Here is a 12256-nt window from a genome sequence, read left to right as displayed (position 1 = left end):
CACACACACACACACACACACACACACACACACAGCATTTCTTTATCATCACAACTACTTGCCTTCATTGTAATTGTTAGTTTAATTCTTATTCTTGGCTAAGCACACTAGGTGGTGAGTGGGTGGGTGGAAAGATGCCCGCTTTGCTCAATATCCTTCCCACAAAAAAGTACCTGGCCGAGAAAGGATGTTCAGTGAATGATACTCAGTTGAAAGAAAGAAGGAATAAGTGGAGAGGTAAAATTAGATTCCTTGGTTCCGTTCTGAACATGGAAAGTAAAGAAACGGAAACTTTGAAGAATGGTCTGCATTCTATGCTGCTGTTGTTAGGTGCCAGTGAGCTGACCAACGCATAGCGGCTCTATGAACAATGGATCAAATCCTTCCTCTATCTTGTACCGTCCTCACAATCGCCATCATGCTGAAGGCTATTATTACGATCACTGTGTCAGTTCATCTCCTTGAGGGTCTTTCTCTCTTTTCTGACCCTTTAATTTTCCAAGCATAATGTTTTTTTGAGTTTATTTTTTTCCCCCCAGGACTAGCCCATCCTGAAAATATGCCCAAAGTATATGAGACAAAGCTGTGTCATCCTTACCTCTAAGGAACATCTAGTTCACTTCATCCAAGACATATTCATTTTTTTGGAAGTCCATGGGGCACTAAGTACTCTTCAACACCACCAAATTTCAAAGGCATCAACTACTCTTCTGTCTTCTCTATTAACTGTCCAACACTCAGCTGCATAGGAAGTAACTGAAAAGACCACGGCTGCCTTTAGGTGTATCTTAGTTTTAAGCTGACATCCTTGTTTGTTACCACTTTGGAGAGAGGTCCTTGACAGCAAATGTCCAAAACGCAATACCTCTTTTATTATTTTTTTTTTCTTTTCTTGACTGTTGCACGCAGAGTTGTTGATTATGGATCCCAAGTAAAATGAAATCCTTGACAGTTTACTTTTCTCCAACTATCACGATGTTGTCACTTGGTCCAGATGTGAGGATTTTTGGATTTTTTTTCCATGTTTATGTGCAATTCAAACTGAAGGTTATAGTTTTCATCTGGGCTTTAAGTTTTCTTCACTTTCTGCAAGCAAGATTGTGTCTTCTATATACTATTGAGTGTTGATTAGTCTTTTTATAACCCTCATGCTACATTCTTCTCCATGCAATCTAGCTTCTCAAATTATGTACTCAGCCTCCATACTAAATAGGGAGATTTGGGGGCCTAGTGGCAAGAAGCTGCCTGCAGTCTCAAAGGCACATGGTTCGAGTCCACCAGTTGCTCTGCAGCAGAAGGATGGGTAGTCTACTCCTGTGTGATTAACTGCCTGTGAAAACCCACCAGAGAGTCAGCTATGAGTCAATTCTCACTCAATAGCACACAACAACAACGTAAATAAGTATGGAGAAAGAATGTAACCCTGGTGCACACATATGCCAGTTTTACACTGTGCATTATTTATTCCTTTGTTCTGTTGCAATGACGGCTTCTCTATCTATGTTATGTGGTTATGTGCTATCACATTGACTTTGACTCAAAGTGACCCTGGACACAACATAATGAAACCTGACCTAGATTTACACCATCCTCACAATATCTGCTGTGTTTCAACCCATCCTTGCTGTCATTGTGCCATTAAATCTCATTGAGGACCTTCTTCTCTTTCACTGACTCTCCACTTTTCCAACCATGATGTCTTTCTCCAAGCACTGGCCCTGCATTTTTTTTTAAACTGGGATCTATGTCCTTAGCTTTGCATCTTATGGTTAAAGAAAGAAAGGCAACTTGAGGTTCCAAATGTCTTTATCATTGAGTTTCCAGTGCTCTTCCAGAGAGAACTTGACCTCTGTCTGTGACTATTAAAATACTGACATGAGCCATTAGAGTCAGGTGATGAGGGGATGTGTTGAAACAAAGACATCCCAGATTCACCGTTCTTCCTTGAGCTGGCATGGTGTGCGGAGAGAAAAATTGTGAGACTTGCCCAGTGCTCTATAGTTGTTGGTTTTTTTTAAATAGTAAATATGCTTTCTTTAAAAATGCACGCCTTGGTGAGAGTGGGCTGAGGCTCAACTGGCTCCAGGATCTATAATTTTTTAGGGAGCTATTTGGACCCATCTGCAGTCAGTTGGTAGAGCTGGTTGTGAACATTATCCAATTACATAGACGCACAAACAGACCAGTTTTAGAAGAAATAAAACAGGGATGTTGTTGTTGTTGTTATGTGCCGTTGAGTCACTTGTGACTCATAGCGAGCCTATGTACAACAGCTCTAAACTCTTCTCTGTCCTGTGCCAATCGCACTGTCTCCGACACTTTTCCATAAAGGTGAAGGTGGTGCCATTTCATCATACTTATTTCGGAGCCGTAATCAGGAAGGATCAATCCTCTAGGTGGCCTCTAGGTGGACTCAAGTCTCCAGTGCTGCCACCAACCTTTGGGTTTGCAGCCAAACACATGAACCATTTGCATCATCCAAGATTCTATGCCGTCAGTAATCAACAGTCGATGATGACCTGAGAGTTATTTTCTTCTTCCCTTCCCCATAATTTCCCAACTTCTCATAAAAAAGAATCATCATAACCTCTATAAAGGGACAGCATATTGAGTGAAGAAGAGAGTCAGCACAAATAAAGAAGACCCTCAAAGGGCTGTATGGACCAATAGCTCCAATGGGCTCAAATACGACAGGAGTAAGTATGACTTGGGAGCAGGCAGGCTTTTGTTCTGCAAAGTCACCATGAGACACAGCTGATTCAATGACAAGTGACAGCATATGGTTAACAAAGAAGGATGCAAGACAATACAGCATTTAAAGCATGGATAGAAAACTATCTTACTAAAAGGACAAAGGAAACATGGTAACAGTATCAGCACCTCATGCCGCCTTGACTTGATTCTGACCTAGCAACCTTGTGTGTCAACAGAGAAGAATTGTAATCCACAAAGTTTTCAACAGCTGGTTTTTCTTCAGAGGTGCCTCTAGGTGGACTCAAGTCTCCAGTGCCTCCAACCTTTGAATTTGCAGCCAAACACATTAACCATTCACATCATCCAAGATTCCATGCCAACAGTAGTCAACATTCGATGAAGATCTGTGAGTTATTTTCTCTATCGCCCCTGCCCCCCCGTAATTTCCCAACGTCTCATAAAAAATAACCATTGTCTTTATAGCACTAACAGATTGTCTTTTTTTCAGGCTTTGGTAAGTCTTAGAGAACTGTATTTTTCCATCAGCAGAACTATATCAAGAGACAAGATGACCTCACTGAAAAATGGTTTAGTGCAAAGACCATGGTCTATGACTATAATAAAAGTGGTGTGGTTCTTGAATATTGTTGAATTGGTGATAGGTTCCCTGAGTGCTCGTTGGTTGAGGAGAGATGTGATGAGGACGAGTGGCAGGCTAGCCTGCAAGGAGAAAGGAGGGTGTACAGATTTTTGTTGGGTGTTATAGAATTGACTCCCACTTCTTGTTGGTCTATACACAATGACATCACTCTTGTTGTTGCGATCAACATAACAAGGCTTTTCATTGTGATTTTTGGAAGCAGATCTTCTGGCCTTTCTTTCTAATCTGTCATTGTTGTTAGGTCCTGTTGAGTCAACTATGACGTACAGCAGCCCTATCAACAACAGATCTGAACCTTTCCCTATCTTATATCATCCTCATCTTCTGACATGCTTGCACCCCATACTGTCACCCTGTCAATATACCTTGTTGAAGGTCTTCCTCTCTTTCTCTGACTCTCCACTTTCCATAGCATGATGTCTTTCTTTCTTTTTTTTCTTTTAAGGACTTGGCTCCTCCAGAAAATATGCCCAAAGAGTGTGAGATGAAGTTTCACCATCCTTGCCTCTCAGGATCCTTGCCTGGTACACCTTCTTCAACATAGATGTGCTTGTTCTTTTGCCAAGCCATGGGATATTCAGTACTCTTCTCCAACATCGTAATTTGGTATCTGGTGGTGAGGTCCACCGTATTGAATCAAGACCACCAAAGCCAGGCTGTGTGGTCTGCAAAATGAGCTGCACTATTGTGCAGCTGGAGGGTAAGCTATGGGTTGATCCCAACTCGCGATGTTTTGTGACTTCATTCTTCTATTATTTGAAAGGTATAAAGAGTCCTGAGAAAGAACAAGTACGCCCTTTAGGCAACTCTTTACACTTGGTTTAAGTATAGTTTTAAATTCTTTTTTCATGTGGGAGTGAGTTAATTTTCAGCTCACAGAGACTCCAGGTGTTGTAACTGCTCCGCAGGATTTTCCTGGCTGTAACCTGTATAGAAGATGATCACCTGGTCTTTTGTCTGCACAGACCCTGAATGGGTTAGAAGCGTGAACCTGTATGTTGGCAGTCAGCCACAAACTACTCCTCTTAGTAGTCATTGTGTTGTTGTCTTATTTGTTTTACCTGCATGTATGCATGTTCACACATGGGCACACTGTGATACAGTCCTGAGACCAACGTGGTGTTTCTAAGTGAACGCAGCAATAGGGGCGACTTTTGCTAACTCATAGCGTGGCTTTTCTTAAGCATCATTCGGTCAACGAGGGCTCATGATACACTGTAGACAACAGATGGAAACCGTGCCTTGTACATCCTCACAGTCTCTGCTGATGCTTAAAACAATTGTTGCGTTCACTGTGCTAATCCATCTCATTGAGGATCTCTCTCTCTCTCTTTCCCTCTCTCTGTGTTTGCATTGGTAATGCTCACTAGCTCTCTGTTTTTCTACAAAATTATCAACAGTAAATATCAAAAGAATGATGGATTTGCAAAATTAGCCATGGGCTCTAGAACAAGTAGCTGAGAAATTGAAGAACAGGCTACTAAAATAGCTTCAAAGCCATGCCTCCCAGACCACTTTTCAAAGGCTTTGGTCTCTATCACACAGGCATGGAAACCAGTTATGGCAGAAGTCTAGGCACATGGGTGACAATATTCTACTTGCTTTTTGGCAAATTATTCAGGCAAAACATGGGAAATGGACTGGAAGAGATTACAGCCACGGAAGGATGATAGAGGAAGAGCTCCGAAGGATGTTTGGCATTTACTACTGTCAACGTGGAGTCCGTGTGTGGTGCAAATGGGAGACGTGCTTAGTTGCAAACTGAAAGGCAGAACCCTTTAGAACACCTGGAGATGCCTCAAAAGAAAGGCCTGGTGAACTACTTCTGAAAAGCCAACCGTGGAAAGCCCTGTGGGGCTAGTTCTGCCCAGGAACCTCTTTGCTTGTTTATTGTACTGCCAACCCAAAGGCAGATAGTTCAAATCTGCAAACTCCTCCAAGGAAGCAGTCTCCTCTCATGAGATTTACAGCCTCCGAAACCTGAAGGGTCAGCTATGAATCAGTTCTGACCACCAACTGTGAATCAGTTGCAACTAGAGGGCAATGAGCTTGAGTTTGAGTTTTGTCTTAGATAAATAAGGATATGTGTTTCTGTGTGCTTTCTCTCTCTCTCTCTCTCTCTCTCTCTGTCTCTCTGTGTGTGTGTGTGTGTGTGTGTGTGTGTGTTTGCACTGGTAATGCTCACTGTCTCTCTTTTATCTGAATGTACAGTTTCCTTAACAGTGTTCTTTCTTTCTCCCCTCCTTCCCCCATTATCATTGTACTCTGATGCCTTTGGAAATTCTATAAAATACTCCCCCCCTTTTTTACTATGGTAATAAGCCTTCAGAAACATAATTGAATTCAGATATTAAATACTGTAAGCACTATCATTTAGCTTCTGATGAAAATGTGCATTATTGCATTTGAAATGAAGGGGGGGGAAAGTCAGAATCAAAACAACTATTTTTTCCCCTCCTCCTGTGAAGTCTTTGTGTGAAATAACTCAATCTCTTTTAGGTCGCATTCTCTGTGATGTGGGAAATAGGACCAGGGCCATTATGCAGTGATAAGATGTGGTTTCCAATTCTACAGCACCATGGGGGTCTGCTCCATTGTAGTTTTTATCACCTTTCCATTTGCCAAGTGTTTCTCGCATGGAGAGCGGAGGGCTAACCAGTCAGTGGGAAGGACAGAGAATGGTGAGCCATCCGTTCAGTCCAGCGATACTGACTGATCATATAGGCTGGGTTCATCTTGGGGCTGGGAATCCAGTGGCAGGCAAGATGGGCAAGGCATCACTTCACAGAGTTCACCTTATTGCTAACATCACCTCTGGCATCTGGGAGGAACTTGAGTTTGTTCAAGCTCCTTCACTCTCCCACCCACAGATGCTTCTTTCTGCAGTTCCACAGCTAAGTTAAGCTTATCAAGGCACTTTCAGACAAAATTCTGAGAGTTTTAAGTACTCCTTTGTTTCAAATCGTGGGCCAAATTGGAATGCATCTTCTTACCTATTGCATGGAAGTACCAAATGAGACCTTGTGTGGTAAATTCTATCATTTCAACATGGCTGTTGTTGCTATGTGCCATAGAGTCGTAGTGATTATATGCATAACAGCCCTAAAGCCTGCTCTATCCTGTTCCAATCTCACTGTCTCTGACACACCTACCTCAATAACCCCAGTCACTGAATCAGTCCACTTCATCAAGGGGTCTTCCTCTCCTGTGCTGTTTCTCCACCCTCCCAAACATGACGTCCTTCTCCAAGGACTGGTCCCTCCTTGCAGCATGTCCAAGGAATGTCAGATGAAGCTTCAGAATCCTTGCCTCCAAGGAGCATCCTGGTTTAACCCTCTCCAGTTTGAACTTGTTCATTTTCCTAGCAGTCCATGGTATATTCAATACTCTTCTCCAAAACCACAGCTCAAAGGCTCCTTCTATCATCCCTAGTCATTGCCCAGATCTCTAATGCATAGCAAGTGATTATAAAGACTAGAGCCTGTATCAGGTGCACCTTAGTGTCCAGAGTGAAACTGTTGCTCTTTAGTATTTTGGAGAGGTCCCTAACAGCAGACTTTCCCATTGCAATATATCTTTTCATTTCCTGGCTGCTGGTAGCAAGAGTGTTGACTGTGGAGCCAAGCAAACTAAAGCCATTAACAATCTCAATCAATATGGCTACAGTTAGGATTTATTAATTGCCTCTGAGAACTTGCTAGGGGGTCAGCGATGGGTTGGCCCCAGCTCTCTAGCACAGAACAACCACCTGAGTTCTTATACTTGTTTTTCTTGATTCTTCCAGGAATGAGGGCAAACTGAACATTCCTCCTATTATTCTTAGCCATGCTTGAACAACACGTGAAGCATATGACGGGGTTTCTCTTAAACAAAGCTTGTAGACTGCTAACATTTTCCACCAGCTTATGTAATTCTTCACTTTGCTATGTATTGGGTGTGGGGGGTTGTGTCAGGGTATAAAATAGCTGTCTGCTTTGTCCCATCTTCAGCAGTTCTCCTCCAGGCCACCGCCACAAGAGCTGTGCAGCACTGCTCCGTCCCCCTGGTTGGTGAATTTCCTGTCCCCATAAATTAATATTTTTTTGTTTGTTTCTTGGTTTGTTTGTCGTGGGGTTTTTTTGTGTGTGTTTTGTTTTTTGTTTGTTTGTTTGTTTTTTAGTTTATCTGTGAGTACAAACCTTGAGGGACTTTCTTTCCCTCTGAGAGACAGGCCCCAGCAGACCTTTATAATTTTATCTTGGGATGTGCCTCTCCTTTCCTTCTGACTGACACATGAGCTCTGTGCTATCTTGACATTTCCTTGGACATTGTGCAACCAAGCTGAGGTCCCACTGCTTTCAATGTCACGTGCATGCAGAGCTTGGACACAAGACGCTGGAAGCTCTAAAGAAAAGAAGCCAGATGACTTTTCAGGAAAGAGAGAGGCATCTCCAAAGTGAGAGATTTTTTGTCCTATTTCTTCTAATAATGTCTCTAACCAGGTCCCCTATCACAGAATGTGGGTAGTTATGTGTGCGTATCTGGGGGTGGAGGGGAACAGTAGAACTCAGGAAAACTGTGACAGTTCTGCTGGATGGGCACTATTTTTGGAATCTATGTCGGTCTTGGTCAAAAATATATACTCAAAATAGCCTTGAGAAGCTGCATTCCCTGTAGCTCTTACAGGTCGTTCCCAGAATGAAACCACTAAAATGTTCTATATTAAATGTAGGCATTTTGCACTTCGTGTCTGTTGCATTCTCTGGGTCATGGATGATCTAAAAAGCTTTGTGTCAGAGACAGCAGGCTGACTTTTAATCTCTATTCTTCTTTCTTAGTATCTGAATCTTTATTTTCAGCTAGACATTTGATTGTCCATCCAGAAGCTTACAATTCCATCCTTCCTTTAACATTTGACTGAATTCTAGCTCAAAAACTACAAGTGGAAGGATTGAGAAAGTATTTTTTGAAAGCCCTTTTGAAAAAGAGGAGGATGCCCTTTCTCTGCTCTATATTCTTGTGGATCGGACCCGATTGTGACAGCAGGAGCTCAGGCAGCCCTTTGGCACCATGAGATATTACATACTGATGATTAAACAACAAAGTGGGAAAAGTCTGGGTTTATGAAACCAAATATTTATGTAATCAACTTTGAATTATCTATCTCTGCTACCTTTTACATAAGACAAATACATTTCTTGATTTTATTCCTCTTACCTCCCTCCTTCCCTTCCTTAACTCTTTCTTTCCTTGTAATATACCTCTCAATCTCTTTTTATTTCAAACAAGAAGAAATTGACCAGAGAGAGCATCTGTGATGTAAAACATCAGGATTGTGAGTAGAACCTAGCTTTCCTGTTTCAAAGCATCAGCCTCCTTCTATAACCTCAAAGCACCGTATGTTAAATTCTGGACCAGATACAGAAATGGAAAACACTGGACCAACAGAATACATATCACTGAAATGGTTAAAGGATCATTAGCCTGCGACTCCTTGAAGGCAATGTCAAAGAAATGTGTCTCATTTATTATGCATATACTGATGCTTCTAAATGCCCAAGAAGAGAATTCTTCTTCCTGACTTGTTCTTTTTCTTTGTTGTTTTTTAAAGGATGAAGGAAGACAAGTTGAGAGCTAGTGCATCATTCGATGTTGGCTGTTTTTGTTAAAGATGACTGGTCTGGGACAATCATACCTGTAGACTGGTTGTTGTAGCAAGGAGTGACTAGAAATGCAGTTTCTAGGGATTGCTTGGTTGTGATTGAGTCCCTGTAGAATACAGGTTTAAAGAGCTGATTCAACCTCATAATGATGCTTCTGGAGAAAATTCCTTCAGAAACTGAGTCTAGAGACACCAGGGGCAGAAATAGAAAACACTGGACCAACAAAATACATATCACTGAAATTGTTAAAGGGTCATTAGCCTGTACAGTTAAGTGACTTCTGCTATCATGCTGGTTTTCCTCTCTTCTTGCTTAAAGGTTTTAGTTTCAGACCCTCCAATGGTTTGTCAAATGGGAGCAACATGTGACAATGATCAATATGTGAAAGTCTTGAACTTAATGTTCACTGGCTTCATGGGAAATGATAAAATAGTTTCCCAGTGTACATGCTCATGAAGCTTGAAGATATAGTGTGCCCTAAAAAGAGGGCAATAGAGGCACACTCTGAGTATGTGCAGTTCTATGGGCAAGATGAGTGGTAAGCATAAATTCATAATTGGGATGACTTTTCATTTACACTTCTGGAGAGTCAGCTATGAGTCAGATTGCTCTCAATGATAATAAGTGAATTTATTACAATACCACCATATCTAGAAGGGCTGCTGGGTGTGTACTAGTCTTGTTTATCTGATCCTTATAAATACTTTCACACGTATGGGGAGTATTGCTGTTAGAACACATATTGCAGTGGGATGCAAGAATATGTTATAAGTGTTGTCCCAGGACGGTACACCAGTTAATGTACTTCTAACCTAAAGGCTAGTGGTTCAAGTCTACCCAAAGACCTCTCAAAAGCAAAGTGTGGCAATCTACTTGAGAAAAGAAATCGGTCATTAAATACGCTTTGGAACCCAGTCCTGGCCTAACACTTGTGGGATTGCCATGAAGTGGAATCCATTCAACAGTTGCTGATAATAGCAGCTTTAACAGTGGTTAAAGCAATTGGGTACAAAGAAAAAGATAGTTTGAGACCATGAGCCATCAACATGGGAGATAAATATGGAAGTCTGCTTTCAAAATTATTCTTATAACTCATTGACTTCAAGTTGGAATTAACTCGTAGCTGACTCTGCATTGTGTTGCCAAGATTTTAAATCACATGAGAGTCGACTGCCCTGCTTTCACTCTTGGAGCCACTGGCAGGTTTAAATTGCCAGCGATGTGTGACATTTGGGTTAGCAGGGCAGTTCCCTTTATTCTCTAGATTTGCTTAAAAAAATAAAAACAAACCCAAAGCCATTAAGAATCAATCCTACGGAACCTAGTACTACTCTGGCCCACATAAGATTAGAATTGACTTAAGGGACACTAGTTTCTCTCATATTCTTTGGCTATGTATCAGGAAAGGCCAGTCCCAGGAGAAGGTCATTATGGTTGGTAAAGTAGCTGTTGTTGGGTGCCATGGAGTCAACTATGACTTGTAGCAATTCTATGAACAACATATTAAAACTTCGCCCTATCTTGCACCAGACTCACAATCTCCACCAGACTCAAGCCCACTGTTGCAGTCACCCTGTCAGTTCATTTTATTGAGGGTTTTCCTTATCTTCTCTGAACCTCCACTTTTTCAAGCATGATATCCTTCTCCAAGGACTGGTCCATCCTGAAAACACGCTCAAAGCATAAGAGACGAAGTCTCACTATCCCTACCTCTAAGAAGAACCCTGTTTCCACTTCCTCTGGGTCAGGTCAGTTTGTTATTTTGACAGTCCAGGGTTCAGTACTCTTCTCCAACACTGTGATTCAGAAACATCTCTTCTCCTTCACCATTTCTTATTCATTGCTCAACTTTCAGATGCATGGTACATCAGAAGATCAGTCAAAAAGAGGAAGACCCTCACCAAGAAAGACCAACACAGTCATTGAAACCAAGAACTCACAACATCAGGCACAACAGAGACTATGAGGGTGGGTCAGGGCTGGGTAGTGTTTCATTATATGAGTCAGAACAACAAAGAATATTCGTTGAGGAGGCTACCTTAGTTCTGAGGGTGGAAAAGAAAGCACCAGTGGCATTTTACTATTAAAAATGAGACCCAGGAACGCATAACAGAAGTGCATATCAGTTGTGAGTTTGTTGTTGTTCGCTCGGGAAAACAGCTAAGTAAGACTCATGCTTATCCAAAGAAAGGTGACTTCAAGACGAAATGAAGTCATTTAAAGCTTGAATTCCAGGTTTTTTCTCAATACTGTTATTTATTAAAAAATAAGTCCTTTAATGGCAGTAATACAATTCAGCAATTAGCTACACTTGGCTCTTTTGCTCCTGTGCTTACAGAGAAGTGTGAAGGAATGTCTTCCAGACTTCAAGACCGGGAGCTGGACAACAGGTCTTGACCTTCCTGGCCACAAGGGCACAGACCACATTGCCTCTTCTCTGACACACGTTTCTCTCTCTCTTCACACATTTGTCTCCCTTCAAACTCCAGTAATGAGGAATCCAGTACACGGTAATTAGACTGCATGCCACTGAGGTGGCTGCCAATTATGCTGATAGAAATGAAGTCTTATTACACTAATAAGGTTTGCAAAATTAGACTTAGAGCTCTTGGTTCTGGGTGGTGTGAGTCTTCCTGGGAGAAGTTGGCCAAGTGTTTCAGATGAGTTCACCCAAGGACAAAATGCTCACCCTAGATGATCTAGAATGAGCTGAGAAGGCAAGAAGTGGGTTCACACACTCTGACTGTGAGATTCCTCAGCTCATTGACCTCAGGCAACACTTTAACTTCTCAGACTCCATGCCCTTCTCAAATGGCAGCATTAATTCCACCCACCTGAAAAGATTATGATGACAATTAAATGGATTATATTCTTCACATTGTGTGGTATTATATGAATTAAATTACTTACTCATGCTACATGATAACAATAAAACACTGTGTAAAAATATTATTATTATTAATAGAATCATCTCATAACTTTGGAGATGAATTTGAAACTCAGCTCTAGCACTGACACCTGTCAAAATGTCACCACCTTAGCCTCGGTTTCTCTTCCTTAAAATGAGCATAAAGATAATCAGAAGACTGCACATCCAAAAACTTCTCCAACAGGGTAAAAAGGGGAGCCACCAACTGGGAAAAAGTATTTGGTAATAACATATAAGATAAGGGACTTATATCCAGAATTTATGAAATACTTGAGCACCACAACAAGATAAAGGTAAATAATCCAATAGAAAAATGGGCACAGGATATGA

This window comes from Elephantulus edwardii, unplaced genomic scaffold (genome assembly GCF_000299155.1).
Source record: "Elephantulus edwardii isolate Elephantulus edwardi_28Jun2011 unplaced genomic scaffold, EleEdw1.0 scaffold00162, whole genome shotgun sequence".
NCBI lineage: Eukaryota > Metazoa > Chordata > Mammalia > Macroscelidea > Macroscelididae > Elephantulus > Elephantulus edwardii.
Note: the sequence above shows the minus strand (reverse complement) of the source record.